Source organism: Astatotilapia calliptera, chromosome 7 (genome assembly GCF_900246225.1).
Source record: "Astatotilapia calliptera chromosome 7, fAstCal1.2, whole genome shotgun sequence".
Taxonomy (NCBI): domain Eukaryota; kingdom Metazoa; phylum Chordata; class Actinopteri; order Cichliformes; family Cichlidae; genus Astatotilapia; species Astatotilapia calliptera.
Genome location: NC_039308.1, coordinates 9,634,332 through 9,660,963, shown reverse-complemented (window position 1 = coordinate 9,660,963; position 26,632 = coordinate 9,634,332). Strand labels below are relative to the sequence as shown.

The following is a 26,632-nucleotide window of genomic DNA, read 5'->3' as shown; positions in this document are numbered from 1 at the left end:
TATTACATTTTATTTATTTTATGAGCAGTATATTTAAAATTACTCTCACATTGCTGCTTGGACTGCTACCTCTGCAACCTGGAGCCAAATAAGAGGCACAAAATGGATGGATGTATGGACGGATGGCTGATCTAATAAGATTGCATGTTTAAAGTGGGAAGGGCTTAGTTGGAAAAGAGTGATGTCATGTATTTCTGTGCACCAATCAGCATCAAACAATACTATTGTTGGGTTTTTTCCTTCTCCTATCCAGATTAATTAAATGTGTCCAAATGTTTCCTTTAGCTCTTTATAAATAATACTAATATGATGCAATCAGGGTTGTTACAACCTGCCTTTCAAACTCAGTAAATTGGCATCATGGGAACAGGGTTGACTAACAGAAGTCAGGACAATCTTCACCTTTTTCATGAAAGTGCAAGACTGAATTTCCTCAAACATTCATTGATGGATTTTAAACTTTAACCTAAGCACCAGGTCCTGCAGGAGCAGCTCCATGAAGTGAAGACAGACAAAAAAACCAAAAAACTCTCAGAAGAATCGAACCTCACACTGTTTCTCACAAGGACACCGAGTGCACGCACGCACGCACGCACGCACACACACACACACACACACACACACACACACACACACACACACACACCAGATCAGACCAGGACATCACGACAATGTTTTTGCGCTCATGCTGGTTTTCGCCAGAGGTGACAAGCACCTGTATGTTGCATGCAACAAAGGTTCCTAGCAACCGTCGTCGAGGAGACACATAGTCAGGATGCACACCTGTTTGATCTGCCGGGACCCTCTGTGATAAGTGGCCCTGGTAACCATGGCGACCGGGATATGGGATGGATCCACGTGGTGCTATTGAATGGCCTTGGATTATAAACACACACATACATACAGGCGCACACACAAACTTGAGAAATACATGCTTGAAGAAGTGCGCTGCCTGTGCACACACGCACACGCACAGTCAGGAATAAACAAAAAACACACACTGTGAAAAAAATGACGTAAAAACAACACAAAATCACACAGTCCAATTAAAGTCGTACACCTAACGAGGCAGTAGGGGCATGTCAGGTTTCGCACCTGCACGAAGACTCGTAACAGACTTCACACATGGAGGAGCGTGCAAAAAAAATAGAAAAGGTCGCACGCTCAGAAAATAAACAGCGATACATGTAGCTGAATCCAAACAGCTCAGAGGAACAATACAATGCAACGTGTAGGGAGAAACAAGGCGGCAGATGGCCGATATGCTGACGGTTACTCACAGTGTGCAGGTGGACGAGGAAGCGTTTCGCCTCTCGCTAAAGAGCTCTGCAGTGACCTTGGAGTGAAAAAAATGTGAATTGTTAACTGCAGTAGTCATTCACAGAGAAAAGAGATGCAGAGATCTGCACAGCTAAATACATAATTAGAAGAATGTTGTTGCATTTTCCTGTAGACCAAGAGGCGGGATGAGAACACGAGCATTTAAATGCAATCTAACATGAACAACGATCTCCTATACGAGCTCTCGCCTTTAAAATCCTGTCTGACCTCCGTTGGGCATCTTTCTTTGCCTTTAGACAACAATTCTGATGGCAAAAGAGCCAAACGGGACAGGCAAAAAAAAAAAAAAAGATACAATATCTTGCTAATATATATCGTCTTTTTGGTAGCGTTGTTCTTTTGTTAAATGCTGCTTGTGTGTTTTATTTAATGTTGTATTTCCTGAGATGTTTTTGTGTTTTTCTTTTTGTCGTTGCTTAATTTTGTGTCGTTGTACTTAAAATGACACTGTAGTTTTGACACATTGCTAACCAACAGTAAGGTAAAACAGGCCTGATATGAATAAAATGTGTTCAAGAATAATGTGTACAAACTATGACTGTAGTTACTTAAATAAATGCACATCAGCGTTCAATAAAAAAAAAAAAAAATCCTGTCTGATACACAGCGATATGAATGGTTCCCAATTAAGACATATGCAACTCCAAGTGCTGCTGTGCTCCACACTTCTGCACATATACCCACACGCAGGTCTGAAGCAGGAAAATGCAAATGCATTACCAACCTGTGTCGTTGGCATGCACCAGTCTCTGCACAGATTAACATTAACGTTGAATTAAATTGCACATGAATCAGATAATAATTCTACACGGATGTGGTTGTGTTGCATTTGCAATGCAAGATAACAGGTGCATGAATTTTTCTGTCCATGAACACGAAAGTTAATTATATTTTCCCCCTCGCCCTGCTATCCTGAAAATACTTGCTTATCACGCAGAAAAAAAACTATTTGAAATTAAATATAATTTCAAGGCACGTGGATGTGTCTCTCGGTTATATTTCCCCCCCAAATTAAGCTTTTATATTTGGAGTCATGCTTTTGCTGGACCGATGGAGTTCACCCTCACCCTGACAACACACCGAAGCAGCTCCTGTCTTCAACCTTCAAGCACGATCCTTTATTTGCATTAACCTGTGTTTTCCTTTCTGCTGGCAGTCCTTTGTTAAGTGCTATTGAAATAAATCCTTTCATATTGCAGTGCAGCGGGGCGAGCCTGACAAGTCTGTTGTAGTCTGTCAGAGAACAGCTTCGTCTTTTCATTCCATGAGCCGGTCCTCACTCTCAACCTCACGCCACGAGGAGCTCTAAACTATTTGCATGTCTCAAGAAGGAAAAAGATTTAACCGATCAAGTCATTAGACGACAAAAATGGTCTCATTCTGCCTTTTTATAAGAAAGGAGACACAGATGAGGATCAAATGTCACTCTACACAAACTGACTTTATCCAGTTTGATCTGCATTAACATAAAAAAGACGATGGGTAAACAGTCTCCTGCTCGGTAGCCCCATTTTGATACTCCAGTCTCATTTTTGCTTGCTGCATCTCGTGCTATTTCCTACCCAACCAGTCATAATTATGATGCACCATCTGTCAGCGCAGGATTCCCTTAATTTATTCACCTTTTTTAGCTGGATTTACTGTTTTTAAGGCCAACTGTTGCCAAGAAGAGAGCAAAATCACCTGAAAAAGTTAGTCAGTTAGCATGTGTCAAATTTCTGAGACATTCTGTACTTGTGAATTGTTTTTAATTATTTCCCAAGTGAAAAATAATTTTGTAGGCCAATACAGTGGGAGAGTGTAATCATGGGATCTCTGTTCCTCCCCACAGATTGCAATGAGATTTAAACTTCCTGGGCTATTTTGGCTTGTTTATTAAGCAGTAAAGGGTAGTTAAGCTGTGCCTTGACTCCTTGCAGGAGTCAAGGCAGTGCTGGAGAGATTCCCATATTCACAACTTGTGTCACTGGAAAACAGTTGCTCATTAATACAACTATTTTAATTAAAAAAAAACAATGAAAAACAATACAAAAAAACAACAAGAACGACAAAAGAAAAACCCACTACATAAGCAACAGAACATTAGCTGCCAACACATTTCCAGGGCATTAGTTGTTTTGCCTAACGATGACACAAAGGCCACACCAAGACTGGAGGATCTCCGTCTTTTAAAGAGTCCACACCTTACGTGGGTTAAAGCGGGTCAAATGTGTCTGAAAGTTATGAGCCTAGCATGAGAAATGTCCCAGCAAATGCTGTTTAGGTCTGGTTTGGCCAAAATGTCACAGCACACCTGATATCTGGTCCAAATGAAGTGGAAATTTGGCTGAATTGAAGCAGCCAGGCTCACCCCGAGTCGACACTGAAAGGCAGTGTGGACCAGAAAAAGCATTACAGTCTATCAGGGTTAGCAGGGATAGCTTTAATAACAGCACAGACATTCTTTTTGTATTAAAAGTGAGAAAACTTGTGGTTGGGAACAAAAATATAGTGACTGACAGTTAAACGCAGGTTACTACAAGTAAGTTTTGAACTTGTTTAATGTGATACATGTAATTAGCTGGTTAAGTCATCAGAATGACAGGAGCCATTTACTTTCTACCAAAATACAAATGAAACATATACATAATAAATACTTTGGGGCAATAATCAAGGTAATCTTATTTTAAACAATAACTGTACTTTCTTCTGCCTCGTTCCTCCATATGACATCCAAAAACTGCCACGTGGTGTATCCTACCAAAATTTTCTGTGGCTTGATGGGGTGTTCATGTAAATTTTCCTCAGTGGGAACAAATTTTTAACAGATTAATCCAACACTATATGTGGGCAGCTTGTTGGTAGCTCTACTTTACATCTACAGACGTTCTGGATGAGGTCTGCTTTATCTTTGGGTTTAAATAAAGATAAAAGCTGCACACCAGTAACGCCAGTAAACTGGAGGGTTAGAGAAGGCAGGTTAGCCTGTTTAACACACAACTATTTACCCCTCAGGCTAGCTACAGAGCTGCTGTTAATCTCACCTAGGCACCAATGTCTTTTTGATGCTTTAGGAGGAGGGATACATTGTTTTGACTGGCAGTCAGTGAGAAGCAGCACCTGCGACTGCGGGTTACTGCACTTTATTTCAGTTTATAACAGAGTAGGTTTACTGCAGGAGTGAACTACTGAGCGTCCCTTTAAGAGGGAGTCTCGTGTTAATGCAATGAAGCGATTTCCGACAGTCAGACAGTGTGACTGTCAGTCTTCAGAGAGCAGTGGCATAAATTTAAAATTAAATGCTTTGACAAGCTGTGTGAAGTTTATCATTTAAATAGATGCCAACAATTTTATTAATGGACATGTTTTTAAAAACCCAGATAATGCCAATAAATCCTAAAACCTTATCTCCAGAAAACAAGATGGAGATGTTTTTGATTATATATGTCTGTCTTGCCAAAGATCTGTAGCAGCACTGACAGAGAGATTAAAATGCAATCATGAAAAAAAGCAAAAAAACATCCTGGCCGTGTGTTTACCGTGTCAGTAAATCGCTTCACAAACACGCTTTATGAGCCTGTTGCTTCAGGACTCCCGCTTCTTCCCTCCATCTACATAATTTTCCTCTTTTCTCTTCCATCCTCAAGCGACCCTGCCACCTTCACCTCGCTCACTTTCCTTCTCTCTCCTCTCCTCCAGCAAATGAAAAGGGCACATCAAACAATGGATTTAGGCTGTTCCCTAAGTAGATGAGGGGAAGGGAAACAACAGCGGAGGATGAACAAACAAAGCCGGCTGGGGGGTTAGAGGGGAGGTGTAGCAAAGACAGGAGTGAGCAGCAGGTGTAGAAAGACAGGATGGTGGCGGATGTGGAGACTAGTAAAAAATCGGATATTTTTAGATACAATGTCCCATTGTTCCCAATCTATACAAATAGCTTACTTATGCTGTGTGTTAATTATACTTTTCAATTTTGTAGTTTTTCTTAGCATTTTCACATTTATTTTAAATACACTATTTAATAAATTGTTAGAAAAAAGACAAAAATCTTAGCCTAACAACTTCCTCTTTATACTCAAAGATTCTTTTGAATCCTGTTGTTGTTGCTGAAACTACCCAGTGTCCTCACAGACCACCAGGGACACGCAGGCAAATCATGTGCGCATTGCTTCGCTCTCATCACAGGTAGCCAAGCAGTCTAGCAGCGCTCATATATTTCTCACTACCGAGGCAGCATTAAAGAGGAGCCACACAAGACCAGAACAGAGGCACAGGAACACCTTGTTTTCACGGCTTTCCGTGGAGCCTTTTTGAAGTCTCTCTGAAAGAGATCTGAAGCTGTAATAACTTTCCCGGAGAGGACGGAGAATCAATTCAGATCCGGCCTCAACTGCGGTGGAACTGATGCAATGCCAGCCACTTTAGCTGAAGAGAGAAGCGAAGAAGCAACAGGAGGGAGAGGGAGGGAGGAGAGGACAGGCAGCGAGGCGAGGTTAGAGAGAGGCGCAGGGAAGACGAGGAGGAGGAGCAGAAGGTGCAGGGTGGAGAGCGGGGGAGCGATGGCAGAGAGTCTCCCACCAGCGCTGTCACTACCACACGCTTGGCTGCTGCTGCCGCTGATTGTGATTGCTGTTCAAACAAGGCCGGCAGCTGCCACAAACATCTCCTGTTTAATACGACACACATGTACTCTCACCTATGGACACACACAGATGCTGCTCGCGTGGCGCTTTGTGCTTTCCCACTTTATGGCTCTCTGTTATCTTTTTTTTCTTTTTTTTGCCCCTGTTCCCTGATAAGACCTGCTGTGATTGCCCTCTGCTCTGTATAAAGTACGACGGCTCAATCACTTATCAAATCAAGATGTCCCCTCGCTCGCCGCCGTGATGAAATGCCTCAAATATCAGACACTTTCTTCTGTTTAGCCCTCAAATAAGTAGCCTTCTAACCTGCTTTTGAATCCAGAAGAAGTTGATCAACATGAAATTGCTGCATTTTGATTACTGATTAAGTCTTTTTTAAGAAAAAAAAAAAGAAGCAAAGATGTCAAGCGTTTGATTTGAGCTGAAATTTTAAGGGTTTTAAACTCTTGATTGGACAAATGAAGACTTTTGAAGACATCCCCGCTTCATCAAGACAGAATAAAGAGCACAAGATGAGGCCTCTTTCCAATCAGTATGCTGCCCATCTCCGCACACATCACGAAAGCAGTGAAAAGCAACAGTTTGTCTAAAACACACCCTCTGCCACAGAGAGAGGGAGCTCTGTTTATTTAAAATCAAACACCGCTGCCTCCAGTTCTGAGACAATCTGCTAAAGCTGATAATGACTCAGGGCAAAAAAAAGGGGATTAGTTATAAATTCAGAGCGCGTTCACTGAATAGCATATAATTCAGACGTGCGCTTTTTGCTTTTTATTCCTTACCCTCCACAGAAAGCAAAGACAATTGCCACATCAAAAAACTCTCCCTCTCTCTCCTTTGCTCATTCCTGCTGTTTCCCCCTGTGTGTCTGTCTGTGTCACCCTCTCTCTCTCTCTCTCTCTCACACACACACACACACACACACACACACACACACACACACACACACACACACACACACACACACACACACACACACACACACAAACACACACACACACACTCTCCTCCACAGCAGCAGTTATACATTATGGAGTGGTAACCAGGCAGCATCTAATTGCAATAATTGGAAGAATGTACCAAGCGGCCTGTTTGAACACCTGTTAGCACTGAATTTCTCTCATGGCTACAGATTGTATGTGCTGTGTCACACCATTTGGTGCCGACGTGTGTGTGCATGTGTGCGTGTGTATGTGTGGGGGTGTACGTATGGAGATTGTGAGTTGCCCAACATGCACTCATGCAGAAGAGAGTGGGGGGTAAGTCACAATAGGAAATCCTGGCTGCACTCCAGGTTCCATTTTGACACCTCAGACCCTGCCAGAAGGAGGCTGCCTGTCACTGACACATCCCGAGGCGAATCACCCAGAATAATTTGGGACTTTGACAAAAACGAATAATATGCATGATACATCTTGGCCTTCACACTTCTCATGCTGTCATCACTAGACTCCTCTGGGGTTTTTTCTTCCTTTCTTCCCTCCACTTTTATCAGCTATAACATGCTGGAATGACACGTCAAGGTTTGAGGAAACATTTTGTCTGCGGTGTAACCAGCTCCGTCTGCGCTCCTCTCTAGTCTGCTGTATTTGGGATTCAGAGAAGAGACCTCTGGCGTCCTTGCTGGGGGCCATGTGGCCAGATGTGTGGAGCTGTCCGCCGCTCTGGTGCTGAAACCTCTAATCTGCCTGGGTTGAAACACACACTGCCATCCTCTCTCTTTTTTTCTCTCTCTTTATTTTTTTCCCACTTTTAAAAAGCTGTGGTTTCGCCACAGCTCAGCTTTTAGATAATTAATTACAAGGCTGCAAGGAAGAAACTATTAAAAGTTCAATTCAGAGCGGTTACCTTGTTGTAAAGAGGGCCCCTGCAGGACCTTTTCCAACTGCACTTCATTTTCACCTCTACTGTCATCGCTTCACACTTTGAACTATGTCTAAAAGAAAAAAGAAGAAGACCAATTAAGCTTATCTCTCTCTCGGTCTTTCATGTCCCCCGGCCTACAGGAGATGAGCAGGCTATTGATTCCGTCTGAGGGTTTCAACATTGAGCTGTTGTCACTTGACCCCAGGAAGCCCAAACAGGCTACGAAGCGGGGGGGTGCTGATAATCCATGAGGAGGTAACGACGCGGGGACCACGCAGAGAGCCGACATAAAGAACTTTTTTTTTTTTGCCCCCTAATTAATGCTGCCATTATTGGTGTTTGGGGCACCGTCGTCTCGAGATCAGCACAAGCAGGGATGGCTCACTTTTTGTGTGACTGGGATATTTGTCGTGGCGTGTTATGTAAAAAAAAAAAAAAAAGAATTAAATAGAAACAGGTGGATGCACCTACCTGTTGATATATCGGGTCAGTCTCGGAGATGCTTCCTCGTCAGGTCTACAGCGCAAGAGAGAAAACACAATTACGCGCAGAAATTTGAATCTTACGGCTGATATAAAACAACCAGATGTCACTCGGCGTGTCTCTGACCCATATACTCCCCTTTGACTGAAACCAACGCTCCGACAGTTTCCTACAACCCTCTCCTTCCCCCTCCCCTACTCTCTCTACAGTCTGTTTCTCCCCCCACGCCCCAAAGAATACACCGAAGGTCTCCACGCTCACCTGGCGACTCTCAGCCCGGCTCCGCTGCTTCTCTGCCGGATGGAGAGCTGGAGAGCTGCGGCTCGTCTGTGGAGGAGAGCGACTCTCCTGCGCGCTTCTGCCTGCACCTTTAAAAAGCCTGCACTGGTCCAATAGGAGGTCTGTCAGACTGATGGGACCTGACGTCACCCCGCCCATCACCTCACCCTCAACCCAGCAACCCCTCCTCCATCTTTTCCCTGACTTTGTTTGAACTGTGGGGGGAAATATATCAACATTATGTCCTGGACATAGGAAGAGGAAAAGGAGGTTTAAATCTCACCGCAAAAAAACAAAAACAAAATCACATTTTAGTGCAAGTGCCCAGCGTGAAAGCGTTTTCTGTTTCCCACTCTTATTATTATTCGAAATAGACATTTAATAAACATACAGTGGCATGCTGGGTTATTTTTGCACTTACTACTGAAGGGAAGAAGTAAGACAGTCTAAACACAAACACGCACACAAATTCACAGAATGAGCCAAACTTACAGAAGCACTTCATGTCTTCTTGATATCCACCGAGGAGATGAATACATGTGCTAAAAAAAAACACTCCACATCGCTTACTCTGTTATCACTGTCAGTCACAAAGGAGACGACAGAAGGAGACAAAGAGAAGCAGGTGAGTCACACCTTTGTTACAGTTGTGATTTCTGCTGCTTAAATTATACATTTGTGTCTATCCTACTGCAAAATATTCCTGATACACCACTATAGATGTACCTCTTTATTTTACACAACTACATTCGAGAGGAAAGCATTATTGTTAGAAGTTGCATTTAGATTTCAATGAAAACTGGTGTTGATCTCACATGAAGGTTCGAGATGTAACTCCTTACTCTTCAAATGCAACGATAACCATAATCCAGTTACATTCACTGCAGTTTTTATTGCCATCGTTTATTGCCAAATGGCACTATTTAAGTTCATGTTGGTGCTTTGAAGTATTTCTTTGTAGGCATTGCTTTCAAGGGCAGCATGCACACTTTGGTTTGGATAGTTTTAACTGTTCTCATTGTGTTGTTTCAGCTTTAGTGTATAAAAGCAGCCTGTCTGATAAACCAAATCATGCAAACAAAGGGAAGTATTATTAATTTTCTCTGAACACTTTTTTTAAATTGCGTGAGAGGAAAAAAAGATTTCTAAAAAAAAAAAAAATTCAGCTTGAATACAAAATATTTTTTTAGATTTAAGCAGGGATTCTGAGACAAAAGAAAACCTTCCTAGATCCACAAAGAGCTTGGAGCTTAATATCTTTGTATGAATATGGATTTATCTGAGTTTAGTCTTTTTTTAACTTCCACACTCACATCAAGTCAAAAGAAAAAGGTGCAAGAAGAAGAAAATCTTGTGAACCTGCCCTTTGTGCAAACAACTAGTAAAAATGAGGTAATATGTAATCCAATACGTGCTTCTGCACATCAACACACAAGCATATAAATATATGGAGAACTGCATATTTGATACACTTTAATGCTCTTGGCCAAAAATAGAAAGGAAACAAAAAAGCATGACAGCTTTGGATTGAGCTTCTGAGCTGGCCATTTTCAAATGACAAAAGATTTGACTCACACTGTGCACGAATTTTCTTTTCTTTTTTTAAATTTTCTTTATAGACTGAAATAGTTTAAGATAGATAGACAGATAGATCGATAGATAAATGTGCAGTGTCTTGGGTGTTCCTTTTCTGGACAGAGACCTCTGATGTTGTGTCTGGAATCTGCTGGAACCTCTTCCAGTTTGGGAATAAATATTAACAGATTTGAAAAAGAAATGCCAAATTATCAGAGGCGAGTACCAGAGCAAAACCTCTGCCACATGATGTGGTTTGCAGAACATATTTTAATCACAAAACAAGGTGTGTAATATGACTAATACTCATTCCAGCTTTACCAGCATAATTATGGTTAAAGGCTAAATGTTACATCCTGAAGGCTGTAAATTATGAATGCAGTGGTTAAAAATAAATATCTAAATTAAGAAAACTGCATTTCCTGAATAATACAATTTAATCTCAACTATTAAAAATATTTTCTAATTTTTTTTCTTTTTGTTTTGCAAAGAACCCAAATAAATGTTAATTTATTGCACAGAACGAGAAAATGCAACGCTGCGGCACATATATTTCACATTAAGGTATAACAGTGTGATGTTTTGAAAAGCAGTGAATGCCTACATAAATATTTGAGATGCACACAGTACACAATGTTTGCAGCATGCAGAATACAGTGACCCTATTCATTTCTTGCTGTAAGAAGCAGCACTACAACTGCATCTGAAGCTAATAAAGAAATATTTTTTTTAAAATGATGTTAGATTTCGTGTGAACTCTACTTGCTAAGCAGATGACAGCTACGCATAATATGTCACAGTGTGTCTTCCTGGCAGAGTGATGGCAGAAACGATAGAAAAGAGGTGTATTTTCAGACACAAATGAGCATTTTGTAAGGCCATTGTGTGCTGTGTGCATCATTGTACTTTCTAATTTCCCAGACTCAGAAACCATTGTGGGAAATGCTATTGTGTTGTTGAGTGCTTGTTTGTTTTTTTTGTTTTCTCTGTTTTTTGTGTGTGTGGAGCTTTTGAAATGACTCCGCACACACACACACACACACACACACACACACACACACACACACACACACACACACACACACACACACACACACACACACACACACACACTCATATGGACGTTTGTGCAGGGTCTTTTGCCAAACTTGAATGTAACCCCTGTTGGTCTGTGTTCCCTTTTACATACATATAGGGCGAGTCAGAGCCCTTTCATGTGAGTCTCTGCTAGTTTGACAAAGGGCAGCGAACAGTGGGGATGACGAGTGTCGTTCTGACAGCTTACTATGAACACAGCATACTGTACTCTGCACTCACCGCTGCCTCTGCCGTGCCAATCCGAAGATAAGACAAAAATAAGCCCTTTCTTACACAGATAAATTCAGTAAAGATGACATAAGAAACACATTTTGACACTGAAGTTGTGGAGACAGTAGTGGCAGCCTTTGTGTCAGCAAAATTCCACCTGACAACACCTCTAAATTTAATCATAAGCATTTGATTACTTGCTGTTTTTTAACTTGATGCTTTGAGGAGTCACTCCAAAAAATAGTGCACTACATAAGCTCATTCACCCGGGTGGCTGTGGCTCACAAAAAAGAGCAGGTCATCGGCTAATTGGAAGGCCAGTGGCTCGATCCATGTCTCAGGCAAGATATTAAACCCTGACTTTCCTCCAGTGCATTTGTGTGTGTGTGTGTGTGTGTGTGTGTGTGTGTGTGTGTGTGTGTGTGTGTGTGTGTGTGTGTGTGTGTGTGTGTGTGTGTGTGTGTGTGTGTGTGTGTGACTGGATGAATGAGGCTTGTACTGAAGAGCTTTAAGTGCTCAGTCAGAATAGAAAAGTATATAAGTAGCAGCCCAGTTAAAACCATCAATAGTGTATTGTTTGTACAGAGATATAAGCAGTTCATTGATTAACTGAGATTGAGTTTCTGCTTTCATTATTTTATGCTAAGCTCATATTTAGCATACATTAAACAGTCTTCACAGACAATTTGCTCCAAGAGTGCCAGTAGGTTTTTTTGATCACGTTGTCCATTTAATTCAATAAAAAATAAATAAACACAAGACTTGGAAGACGCCAACTTGTTTGTTTTTGAAAGCAAAATTCAAGGTTAAATCCAACAAATCAAATCCAATGTTTCATTTAGAAAAATCTTCTAATCTATGATGAAAATATGTACCATCAAAGATGTAAGAAAAGAAATCAGTGCATTGCGTCTTTGCTTTCAACCTTGGAAAGGAACTTTGTGAAAAGCTGCAAGAAGTCGTAATAACGGAAAGATCTGGGTCAGCACCCGGACCTCTTATAAAGTTTACTAGCACTGCCCTGTCGGTGAGATTCAGGATTATCTTGTTCAGAACCAGAGATCTGAGGCAGCGCAGGTTTGCAGAGACGGAGGCATGGTTTCCCAAGGAAGATGAAGAGTATCGTCCATTGGAATCACCTGCCTGCTCAAACCCAAGAGAGACCCTTTTTTAAAGTGATTCAAAGAATCCTTTAGGACTCAGTACAGTGTGACTGAGGTGCACAAATGCCATTTCTGAGGCAGGCATGTTAGAGCATTTAGACATGGCTGCACAGCTTCTCAAGTAAACTCAGGAGTGGAGAGAGTAAATATTGGGTGTTGTGGTAAGTTAGTAGAAGAAGCTCTCAGGATAAGTTATGTACCAAAGGCCAAATTCTGCAAATTCCCAGGAAAGTCTTGTCAGCATCAGTGCCAATAGAGTGGAAACACATTCAAAACCGTAAGATTTTAGAAACCATAAAAAGGCTGCACAGTTTAGCAATGGGTATGATGGTGTAATCAGTGGATCATGAGTTGAGCTAGTTAGTCCAGGTCTGGTGCACCTTCATGGACAACCTTACAGTGATCTCAAAATCAGTACCCTAAGCAAGATGGGTCCCGAAGGAGCCACAGCAAATGTAGGGATGAATAAGGTTAACCTCTGAGTTGGTGAAATGTAGGTCACTGATGCTGACAAAGGGCATGGAGTCATGGATAAATGCAATTTTTCCATCTCAGGAACACAAATCCCAACGGTCTAAGAAAAGCCGGAGTATAGCTCGGGGAAGACCTTTGACAACACACTAAGAGAGGGGATGGCAGTCACGAACATCACCGAGGAATCTGAGCAAAGGTTAAGGAATTTTGACAAAGAAAGCCTCCCAGGGAAATAGTAAGCATTGTTTATCAATCAGGGATACAAGGAAGGAGACTGTGGCTACTGCTCTCTTTAAAGTTCATGGAAGAAATATTATATGGATGAAGATAGTGTTACAGTAACAAGAAACACTGAAAGCTTGACCATACTGAGGTTAGAGGGAGATCATGTGGGAAGCGTATCTGTAACCGGAAGGTCGCCGGTTCGATCCCCGGGCTCTCTGTCCTGGTCGTTGTGTCGTTGGGCAAGACACTTTACCCTACCGCCTACTGGTGTTGGCCAGAGGGGCCGATGGCGCGATATGGCAGCCTCGCTTCTGTCAGTCTGCCCCGGGGCAGCTGTGGCTACAACCGTAGCCGCCTCCACCAGTGTGTGAATGTGAGAGTGAATGAATAGTGGCATTGTAAAGCGCTTTGGGTGCCTTGAAAAGCGCTATATAAATCCAATCCATTATTATTATTATTATGTGAGTTTAATACATAATAATATTTGGGGAGGCTTTTCAGATGATGCCATGAAGGAGGTGATGTCACTTGATTGCTGAACAATCTGAGACATTGCATAAACTGCAAACTTAAAGTTTAAGTATAACCTTTATTTCCTTTAATTTGTTGTTTGGTTTAATTCACATCTTTATTTATTTTAACCAAGCAATGCATTGTTGCATGATGTGTCGCTAATGTTATTTTGTGATATGTGTGTTACATGCATTTAATTAATATTATTTCATATTTTTAAAGGTTCAACAGGAAAGTTAGTGCAGGCTAATTTGGGTACTCTGCTGACTATTTTATTTTGGTCGTCTTTTGTCTCTTGTGCCTTGTATTTAGTTTTCCCTTTCTTTTTGTCACATCTGATTATTTTCAGCTGTGTTTCCCTTGTGTTTCCACTCCTACCTGATTGCCCTCTGTGTCTGTGTTAAACCCTCAGTCTTTGTTTGATGGTATCAGACTAAATAAATGGTCTGTGTTATGGGAGTGATACACTCCAGCACATCTTAAGAAGATGCTGATGGTGTCAAAAAGCACCACAGATGTCGTCATTTCACACCATAAGTATCAACAGACACCACAAGGTTAAAAAAGTGAGACTCAAAACAAGTTTAGAAAAGGATTTTAGAGACCTGTGAGGAAGACTCAAGGATGCACATTACAAATACCAAACCTCCTGTTGGAAACAGTGAAGACTGTATTCATGCAAGTTCATCTGTAGCATACAGTAGGAGAACTGCCACAGAGAAAGCTGGAGAATGAGGTGCTTCCCTGTAGAGGTAAGAGGCTTTGCTGGACTTGGCATGTCAGTTAGAGCCATCACTAACAGTAGAGCAGTTCCAGAGAAAGCATTAGAAAGCGTATCCTGAAGGTTTCAGACAACTTTGAGCACTATCCAGTTTGATGTTCTGGAAACGTGAAACGATCAACGGCATCTTTACAAGATACCAACGATTGTACCCTTGACCTTTGTAAAAGGTAGTGTGATTGGCCTATAGATGTTTTAGTCAAACAAACACATCATTCTTTCTTATAATGCATTGGATGTGCTATTACAAAGAGTAGCACAAATGCCAACTCTACAGATAAACCCTAATTTGTTAGAACATCAACACACACGATGACAAAAACAATGGCATGTGATTACTGCAGCAAATATCTGCAACACACTTCCATTTAAGCTAAGGAAACCAAAAACGATGTGACATTTGTTAGATGAAATAATAGATTAATGGTCTCCCATGGGGAAATTTGGATAATGTTTCAGTTTAGTGTGATTTTTTTTCTGGTGTTTTGCATGACCTGCTGTTATTTTCAGTTTTGACAAACATTACAGTGTTCAGGGAAAATGAAATATAATCAGGACTGTCATTTAGTATTTTCAGAGGAAGGAACAGCCACACTGCAGCACTAGTGGTGGTAGATGGCAGTCCTGATGAATTCAATCTTGTCACTAAAAACTTCCACCTGTACTTCTTATATTGCAAAGGTTTTTTTTCTGTTTTTCTTTTTTTAATGGCTGTACTCTCAGAGAAAGCAGATAGCATGAAGATTACACACAAAGGTTTGGCACTGCAGCTGTGCATGTGTGTGTACGTGTATAAACAGCACATAGCTTCATTAGAAAATTAAATGTCCAGTCACAATCTGGAAACTGATCTGAAAGAGGCTGATTGTCACGGATTGCCGGGGCAAGCCGTGTGGAATGTAGGAAGGACCCAAAAGGCAGCAGCTCTGGTGCAGGTGAGTGTTTATTAACAGGGGTGGGTAAGTACAAACAGCGGTGGCGACAAAACATGAAACTGGAAACCTAAACTGGGTAAACTAATAAGACAAACCAGAACGAGGATGCAGGGAGGTCCGGAGAAATACATATGGGAAGACGCAGGGAGACCAAGGGGAAACAACACAGACGAACCAGCAATTACTAAGACAGAAAATACAACTTAAATACACTCAGAGAACACAGGGAGATTACACACAGGTGGGAAACACAGCTGGGAGTGATTAACATAACGAGAATAGGGAGGCAAACTGAAAACACTCACATAAGACGCAGACCTTCACAATAAAACAGGAACACACGGGCAGAACAGAGTAAACACTAAACAAAGGAAGAACAGAACCAAAATCGAAGAGAAAACACAAAATGCTGGGTCAAAAGGACCCAGGATCATGACACTGATAACTACCTTATATCTGGCTAGACAACAATGCACATGTTGGGTCTGTTTAATGGGCTTTGAATTGGATTCAAGAACTCAGTGGGGAAGCATCTCACAAATTTATAACGTTTTACCTGCACATGGCAGTATCCAGTTTTTTGTTGGTTTTTTTAATGGTAAGATTCTTTCAATTTTATTTTTGCCGAATAAATGTAAAAAAAAAAAAGCATTTTGAGACCTTTGCATTGTGCTTTTTAGGACTCAACATGTTGCTTGAAGGCTTTCTATTGTCATCTTTATTTATAAAGCTGAATATGAGATTGCACTTAACTACAGTTCAGTACGCTTGAAGTAGGTCCAAACATAATTTCAGGGAGACCTCCCAAATTTATAATTCTGTGTTAGAGGGTACACAGGGTCCCGTTAGCATGGCAACCACAACAAAAAAAAAATCACACACTCCCACACACACACACACACACACAGACACTATCATGTACATATTGTTCACCTACGCTCTCAGTCACACAGACATTTGCACCCACACGCTCAGCATGAACTCCTCCTGAAAATGTAAACTAAAAGCAAAACTCATATAAATTGTTGATTGACTAACTGTGGGTCAAATATAACATAAAAAAAAATTAAACAAGCATTTGTTTGTCAGTTCAGATTCAGGTAAAAAAAAATTAACTTCCTGTAAGTTTCCTGACAGAAACAAGTCCTCCAATCAAAAACACCACAAAGGTGTTTTATTAACCCAATGTCACGGATTAACTGTTAAAAATCACTGCTATCGCTGCAACCAAGTGAAATTCTTCCAGTAGGAAACAAGAAACTAAGGGAAGTCTCCTGTGATATTGTCCAACATTTCCTAGAATTTGTTCATTAAAATTAATTCACCATGACTTATCAGTATCCTCAAACTTTGGGAACAAACCGTTCCTTAATTATTACTTGAATCCTCAAGCTGAGCATATTGGCTGTTTTACTGGTTTGAAACCTAACAAGATAAATGAGGGACAGAGCAGACCGAAATCGTGATCGCTGACCAAACAGCAATGACTTGTATGTGGTGGGTAGAAACATACCCTGCTTTAGCATTGTTTCTGACTGATGTATTTAGTAAGACTTAAACTAAGGAGTGTGGAAGCTCGTTTCTGCCACTGAGATGTTTTTTGGTTTACAAACTGTAAGCCAGAGTTTTAGTTATTTTGAAATTCTGACTTACTCAGAAGTAACAAAATTTTGAGTCAGCAACTTAAATGTTTGAGATGCCAAACTTGGAATTTGGGGGTAACAAAATCAAAATGTCAATTTAATGCTGCCTGGCATTTTTTTATTATTATTTTATTTTTGCTATGAGAAAACAAGTTTCCCAGAAGGAGACCATAAACTGATGATGAAAATAATCAGCTTGAGTGAGCAGTAGCAATGTGTTCTCTTGGGCTTCTGTTTGAGGAGTCGCTCCCTGCTAGCTAGCACAAAGATTCATAGTTCAAAGTACTTTTGCATGTGCTTCAGTTTCTAGACACAGATATTTAAAAGTGACATGATTTTTCTCCAGTACTGGGTTGTTGAACTAATAATTATACAACTAATGACAATTTTAGCTGTTCTGTTTTCCATGCTAATTACAATGAACGCAATTAGCTTACAACGTTAAGCTAGGACGACCACCATGTTAGCATACGTGCTAAACTTTGGTAGGTTAACGCTGTCATTTTGCAGTGGGGCACAATGATGTGCATGAAGACATGCTTCCAAGTTTAGAGTAAACAATAAAGAACAGTATGAATGGATTTTTAAAGGTGGCTTGTAGTCTAAAGTGGTAAGACTAGAAAAGCGCTCTATGAATCCAAACTCTCTTTTAGCTCTTAGTCCAGGTATGCCTTTGTCTATCACCAAGATCAGGCTTTAATAATATGAATAGGCTGTAATGTATCAATACTTACCCTTTGTTTCATGTTTTCTGCTCCTGTTTTTCCCGCTGAAACAGGACAATCTGAGAATTAAAAAAAAAACTGTGCAGGCACATAATGCAAGTCTCAGTCTTCATTCAGTTGCCTCATTTAACCTAACTCCACACCTCACATCTAGACTTAGCCCTAATTTTAGCCTGAGCCCACCACCCAACCCTTCTGTTTTTTTTTAAACCATTGTTCAGAAATCACCTGCATAGACAAATAGTGAGGCACATGCACAAATCCACACAGACAATTGTAAAAGTCCTGATGTTTTTAATCATCTGTGGGGCCCCACCCTGCCAGATAAGCGTCTTGTTACGTGTCTGTAAAGAGCAGTAGGGAAGGTAGAGCCACCACGGCAGATGGCCCTATCAGTGTTGGGTAAACCAGCGGCCAGCGAGCCGTGTTTGGCTTAACGGCCTATAAGTAATTCATTGTGTTCACTGAGAAGGAGCATCTGTCGACCCCTCAGCCCCTGGAGACGCACACATACACACACACAGTTATGCATAGATGCATAGATAAACATACTTACATGAGCATTGGGTCACATGCACAAATGCAGGTATACCATACACAGTTGTGCACACACACACATAGGCACATGGGTTATTTGTAGTAGGCAGTGCAGGTGGCTGGAGAAAAAGGAGAGGTCTATGTTCCATGTGACTGTCTCTAATCAGATAACCACCACTGATCTTAGTTAATACTCACTAAGAACTCATTTACCTGCTAAAATGAAGTCAGGTCTGAAAACAGAAGAGGGAAAGTGAGATGATGTCGAGAAAAGGAGGCGGAAGAAAGACAGCCGTGCGCAGCTGCAGCTCGACAAGAGAGCCTGAGCTTAAAAGTCCAAATACTGGATTTTATTTATTTATTTTTTACACTAATGGTTCAGTCAATTTATGTTGTCTGTCACTTACAGTCCTTATTGAATAAACTCTTGTACACTCACACCTCCCTTTCATGTTGCCGTCTCAGCCTGTAAACAATTTTATGCTTCGACAGCCAGCGCTATTATAATAATGACATGCAAAGGCTATTCCTTTTGACACAAACATCAACTTGTATTTCATTTCTTAATTCATAAGCATGGCTGATAATACCTGCAGCATGGCAAGCTGGAGCACTCTGCGATGTGATAGTAATTTCATAAATTGCTTTTAATTGGAGTTGGAGGCTGAAAAGACTTCCATAAGCTAGATAAAACAGAGTGATGGTGGCTAATAGATGTAAAGGCTCTTAAATAGGGACATTAATATAAACAGCCTGATGTCATGATACAAAAAAAAACCAAACCAAAAAAACTGTTTAAATCTGATAATAACCTTTTTTTATGTTAAGTGCTGCACTCTCAAATGATAACTAATCATACTATTGTTATGTATTTATTCTTAGGGACCTTTTGTGAAGACAGTTGTTTTATATAGAGACTAACCATATAGTAAATGAACAATTTTAGACTCTGATTTTTATTACTCAAACAAAATGCAAATGTAGCAGTTGCCAGGTGGAGAAAAACCAATGTGGGCCAAATTCAGCGGTGGTTAATCACCAACGAATGGGAGCAGTTCCAAAAGGTGGACTGGCAACGGGCAAAATCCAAAAACTAGGCAAAACAATTCACACAAATCACAATGAACTTGAGAAAATAGCTGGAAAGTTGTACTATTATATAAGGTTCACATTTTGTCAAAGGCAGTGAAAGTTATAGAAAACAGTAACAGAAAGGTTCTCTTATAATTACATCATTTGAAAAAAATAAGAACATTGCAATACGACAACTGGAATTAACAAAGTAAAATGAGTAAGATGCTGTTTTATTCTCCTTGATTTGTGTGCTACAGTACAGCATGACAATTTACCATTGATTATCTGCAGTAAGCTCAGCTAGGTAATCTAAACAAGTAATACAGTCTATTTATATTCAGTTAGACATTATATATATGATAATTTGGTCCCTGTTCTTTTAGCATTTATTGTGCTTCAAGAAGAACTGTAGATGGTAAATTCAGCCCTAAATGTTAAATCAGTGTTTGGACTTGTTTTAACATCAGAAATTGTTGCTTTCTCCACATAACTTTTGAATATAAATATCCTGCTTTTTAAGGCGAATAATTCCATGCAAATACCCAGTTAACACTGCTGCTATGTTGCTGCACGTCCAAGTAATAAGAACTCTCTTGAGAACCTGTCGACACTGGATCTTAAAAAAGCAAACTCTGCCATTTTGCAGCTGCTCCCATATAATGCAGGAGGCCAGGGAGGCAGATGCAGGGTGGGATATTATACTATACTATAACATGTGCAACTGGACATGCTTTTCAAAGCTAGCGATACAACACAGCAGAGTTACTTTTACAAATACCATTTCCAAATACTGCCAGTGACTGATGGACATGTTCTTAAAGCGTGGTTGTTTCCTTCAGCTAGCACTCCACCAAAGGAATAATAACAGAAAAGTGGCCATCACTCTGCTTTTCAGCTCACACTCTCAAATGGCAGAAATTACAGACCTGCTTCGGCTCTAGCCGTTGAGACGCGGCTGTAATGTGTACAGCCGTTCGGTCCCCCACCAAGGCCATTCGCCCCTGACTGAATTGGGAAAGTGAGAGGGTAGTAAGGCAAGTTCAGGTGACCTTTTTAAAGCTCTTTCTTTGAGCATAGTCTCTTTTTCTTAGGGGGAGGAAAATGGCACGATAATTGTGTCCCTGACTTTTCATCCTGCGCAGGTAACCTCAGTGAGGGAAAAGTTTGACCCTGTGGAAGGAACTGGCTGCGTCCTGTTCATGATCAGTACTGCCCTGATGTCTCGTGCTTCTTCTCTGCTCTGCCCACAAACACAATGGAAAAACTGGGACGCATGCCTATCTGAGGAAATTATAACTGTCATTGTAAGATGGCAATTTCCTGGTATATGCAACAATCAAGAAAAATCAATGGATAATTGGAAGTTTTCACATTACATAAGCATGTAGCCTGGTACGTATACTGCATACTGACAAAGAAGCACCAGCTGCATTTTCACTATGCTTCCTTTACCCCCCTGTGCTAACCCACATCTAAAATTATGCCTCAGTTGAAGAAAATTGAAATTGAAAATGTGGAACATTTAGCAGGAGGGTTCCTCATAACCAATTACACACGAGAACCAGAACGCAGCTTCCCGAAGCCGAGGAGTTATTTTCGGCTAAACTAAATAACAGAAGGTTGGAGAAAATGTATGATTAATTGAGAGAGATGTGGAAATTAATTAAGCTTAATCCCCCCCCCCCCCCCTTTGAAAAAAAGAAGAAGTCACGTTCAAAGATGATTTTTTATTTTTTATTTTAACCAAGTATCTGATCAAAATTGTTCATGATGGATAAAAAAACAAAACAAAAAAACAAGTGGAGACAAATTCTGTGGTAACCTAAACACTTCTATTTATTTATTTTATTGTATTGTCTAAATGAGATGTGTTTGTGGGTGGAAACAAATTTTCCACTAAATATCAAAGTAACACTTGGCCTGTCCCTCCCCACGCCGCAGGCTGGATGGAATTTGTGTGGAACCAAAATCTTGCAGCAGGAAACACACTCAGATTTACAGCTTCATGTCAGTAAATGTGTCTTTTATCACATGTGCTAAAATACTCTTTGTAAACACACCCACACCTTCAGCCACGAGGCCGAGGGTAGATGGTGAGAGGCATTATGTATCAGAGTGGGTTGTAATTTATTTGATTGCATTTTGCTCCCAGGTTGAAATCAGCAGTGTGCTTTTATTTTTCGGTTTATATGTTCTATTTTTGTATCTGTTGCATTGCATTTATTTTTATTAACAACACATATCACTGCAGTCTTCGTGTAGTTCAATCACTCTTTATGTTAGAGTGAAAAGTGTGACTTTACACTCCCAGCCTGTTGCAACAGATAGGAAATAACTGTGCTCTTTACTGGATGTTGTCTGTCTGACAAATATAGAGTTACCAAAGAAAGCATCACTCCATAAAACACCAAAAATAGCTTCCAAATTGCTGTTTATTTATTATACTAATAGTTTATTCCAGCTGCCGTACTTCAGTTAATGTGACTTTTTCCCTCTGTGTGTCAGACTAACTTTGCACTCTGCACAGAGATTTGAGGACATGAGGAGCTGCTTTTAAAACAATGTGTGAAAAACACTTCTGTTTAAAAAATAAAAAGCTTTTTTCCATTTATTTATTTATTTTACACCAATCATTTGAAATGTTTGCTTTGGTTCGATTGACAGTAAACATACAAATCAGCTGCTTAGGAGAATTACCCGACGTATGACTGATTGTGTACGTGTCTTTTCAGTCTCTCAGTTAGATCCAGCTTTCAGTTGCCACACCAAGATGAAAAAGGTGTAAGTGGGATTTTGGCAGGTGGGGGAACACTACGATTGAGTGTAATGTGGTATTAATTTGTGAGTGCTGGTGGATTAGGTAGAAAGATGTGATGCTGCTTTCAGCCGACGTCTTGAATTCAAGAAGATCTGTGCAGATGTTTCAGATTTATGGCTGATTTCCGACATATAAGACTGGCATAAAATTTAAAATTCAGCAAGTGAATCTAATCAGCATCACCTTGATTATAAACTTGTGTTTGCTAACCTTCCTGTAATCTTACATTGAACACCATCAATCCAACATGCTGCATTACCACAAAAGAACCCGCTTAGCCTGCACTAACATGCCTATTACAGTATTTTCATACAACTTTTGCTTTAATGCAATTTTATCCAAGCTTTGAAGAATTTCTTTTTCAAAAACACATCACGTATAGATCCAACATCTTATTTAAAAACTCTAAAATGAACTAGAACATTACAGATAAGCTTTAAATTTCCAGTTTATGAAACGCTGCTTGCTGAGCCAGGCCCCACCTTTGAAAATAATCTCTCATCTTCCTCTCCTGTCTGGTCTTTCTCTGCGTCTCAGGGGACATAAACCTTTTTTTCCTCTCTCTTCCTGTGAAATACAGCAGCTGTACATTTAGCTCACAGACACACTGTGAGACAAGCTGTGCACAAGTTGCTAGTTGGACTTGTTTGAAATTACCTGACACTTAAAATATTACTCCCTTTACGATTTCTTCTCTTCTGTAGTTCTAGCCAGATGCTGAACCACAGCTGTGACCACAACTTTTTGCAAACGCATCACAGGGACGAGAAGGAAAAAGGGATGTAATGAGCGGGCTGTGGGATGTCATTATTTTCTTATTACCGTGCAAGTATCTTCATGCCATCACTGGAAGCAATGCCAGGCTGCAGAACACAAAAAATTAAATCATTGGACTGTAATATGCATTAATCAGATTTTCTTGTTCATTAATTGAAGGCGCTGGAATGCCGCCCACTTTAACCCCTGGTTACCTCCATCTTTACATGCAGTCCATAGTGGTACTCACCTCGGTGATCAGCTTCTCCTCCATTGTGATACAGATAACCTGCACCCTGCCTGCTCTATCAGGATGTTTTCATATGGTGGTTTTATTAGCTGGTTCTTGAAAAAGTTAAACATGAAGCCTGAGATGCATACAGTACATGTGAGTCCAGTCTTAGGGGTCTGGTGGCTCCTAAAGCACCTGAGCATGTACCGGGTTTGGTTCGTTGAGCAGTCCGTGCATAAAGGAGACACACAAAAGTACATCCCTCGCCCATCTCTCCACTTCCACCTCTTACACAGTCCGGCAGCTTACACTTTGCAGCACTGAAGAGGCTGCAGCAAACTGGTCCACCATAATGCATTTGTGATCACTGTAATTTCTCAGAAAAAAAAAAGCAGAAATCATCCACTGTCACAAAAGACATGAAAAGTTCAGGTGCATAAGGATTGGAAAGTTACAGTGTTTAAATGTCCTATTGTGCTCTGAAATTACACTGGATCGAAAAGTTAAAAGCTTTTGTTAAATGCCAAACACACTTGTCGAAGTTAAAAAAAACAAAAAAAACAAAAGCTGGAGGAAATGGTAAAACAATGTATTTCTCTTTGCTCCCAAAGATTCGAATAACCTTTTCTAAGTGCCATTATATAGGAGCTTTATCAAGCCAAGGAATTTGCTCTATAGTTTTCATCCACATGTCCTTTAATGCAAATGCTCTTTTAAAAATTTCTATTATAATGATGATAATAATGGCAAATGCATTTTGTTCAGCGCCGTTACTTTTTTGTGCCAAAAACAGGGTGTCCTTTCCCCCTTAAAAAAACAAGTTTGTGCAAAAGTCTTACCCTAGTCGTGATTTATATATATATATATATATATATATATATATATATATATATATATATATATATATATATATATATATATATATATATATATATATATATATATATATTTGTACCACTATGGACTGCATGTAAAGATGGAGGTAACCAGGGGTTAAAGTGGGCGGCATTCCAGCGCCTTCAATTAATGAACATCTGATTAATGCATATTACAGTCCAATGATTTAATTTTTTGTGTTCTGCAGCCTGGCATTGCTTCCAGTGATGGCATGAACATACTGGAACAGGAGCTGGAGATCGACCCACTGACCTTCTGATTGGTAGATGACCTGTTGTACGACCTGAGCCACAGTCTTGCTACTTTTCCGTGTTCATTACAAAATCAGTTTTGGATGTCCAACACCAAAACATGTCAGAACCTCCACCATGTTTTACACATGTACAGACTCACTGCTGTACCTCTCTCCTGGCTTCCTCCAGACAAAATAATGATGATTTGAACCAAAGACTTCAAATTTTCATTTATGACCTTCATTCATTGCATCACGTGTTATACCTCAACCTTTCTCCTGTTTCCCCTCCTTAGGAATGGCTTCTTAACAGCGACATACCCACTGACACCATTTCATATGAGGCTTCACTGAATAGTAGCTGGATGGTAGATCAACTGAAGGGGCAGATGGATGTCTCAGGTCCTGTGTTGGGCCTTTACTGTGTTTTTTCCAATTTTTAAGGACATGACTGTCAGATTTCCTCTCCTGTGGATAGTTTTTTAGGCCTGCCACTTCTTCTTTTGTCCTCTTCTTGTCCCGTTTCATCATATTTTTTAAGAATACGCTGCACATCAAGTTCTTAGTAACTCTTTGGGAATCAAAGAGTGCAAAAATACTATTTTATGTCTGTCAAACTGTGTTTTCTTTTGGCATTTCTTACAGATTCAGCTAAATAAATCCAAACAAACAATGTGCTTTTGTAACAGGCTGTGAGTAATAAGAGTGCCTAAAATTTTGTTCTTTGCAAAATTATCTGTTATGTGCAGTTATGTACACAACGCTAGTCCATCCCTTGAGTTAGGTGTCTTTTTCATGCTTTAATTATTCATGGGTGAGTGGTAAGAGTTCCAGATTTTCCAAGTCTATGTTGTTGAGTGGCTTAAACAAACAAAAAAACATTCTAAAAATGGTCGGCTACAAGGCCTGGACTGAAAATAAGTGAAAAAGCAGCAAACACACATAGAAAAACTCTGATAGAAATCCAAGACCATTTTAAACCATTGAAAGAAAATCTGCCTCCTTTCGAAGCCAAGTGTAAAGAAATGAGGGGTGGCTCAAGACTTTTGCACAGTACCGTACATTAGAATCTTGTTTTCTTACTCCCCATCATTTTCCCCCAGTCTGCTGAAAAGAGGACAATTTAAAGTTTTCACATTTCTTGAATCTGAGGTAGGTTGATTGTGCCGAGAGCATGCAGTTAAGAGCAAAATATCTGTGCTGTTTCACCTGGAGAAAGAGATGTGGACAAAAGCAGGAAAAATAGTGACCATCCATTTTGGGCTGTAAAAAGCCCAAAGGGATGAAAAAATGATCTTAAATAAGCACTGTGTCTCCTCGTAGCGAGGCCAAAAAAAAGTGTATAAAAACACTCAGATGCACACTCACCATCTCCTCTCTACTTCATGGGCTGATGCTAAAAGCTGAGGCGAGTGTCCTGTGTACTGCGCTTTATTAGAGGGAAAATAACAGAAGAACAACCATAGCATGGTACATAGTTCCTATTTTGAATTACTCCCGTGTGGATTTTTTGCTGCAGCACACAAAAACCTGTACATATGCGGGCGTGTACAATTTTCAGGCACACAAACGCGGGCGCCGCTCAAACACGAGCGCTCACGGACGCAAACACCACACACCACATCTTGAAGCGAAGGTTTAATCAGACATAGCTGAAAAGGAAAATGCCATTAGATTTTAAAGTGGATAATTTCACATTCTTCTCTCCATTCATTTTTCGTTTTTCTTTTCAAACTGGCCTTTTATGCCCACTACATGTGCTTTTATGGAAAATTACAACATTTAATCGAGACTCTTTGGTCAGAGATAATTGCACAAAGAACCATTAGCAGTCTTCCAAGACCAATGTGCTCTGAGCATTTTTCTTTTTCTTTTTATAATGCTATTCTCCATCCTCAAGAACATGCCTCATTGAAAGAGGATAATCATAATTTAATTATCTATCATTATGGGGAGCAAAGCACAGGTCACCTTGGGTTCACGTATGCTACGTGCTGCTATAAACAAATCAGTTAAATGACATAGGCTAAACAAACAGGACAGTTATATACACTGTAGGTTCAGTGGCCAAAGGTCTGTTGTTTTTCCCTGCCAATTTAGTCAAAGCAATTATAATCATGTTCAAAGTCTTTGGGAGCACTTGCTCCTCACCT

General features: G+C 40.3%; 1 long non-coding RNA gene across 1 annotated transcript; it reads right to left on the bottom strand.

The window, feature by feature from the left end:
* Positions 1-1,024: 1,024 nt before the first annotated feature.
* Positions 1,025-8,650, bottom strand: LOC113025329 (uncharacterized). The gene is made up of 3 exons (XR_003272784.1): positions 8,574-8,650; positions 8,301-8,345; positions 1,025-1,336 (listed from the first exon to the last, which is right to left on the bottom strand). It is a non-coding gene; the product is annotated as an uncharacterized LOC113025329 (long non-coding RNA).
* Between the last annotated feature and the right edge of the window lie 17,982 nt (positions 8,651-26,632).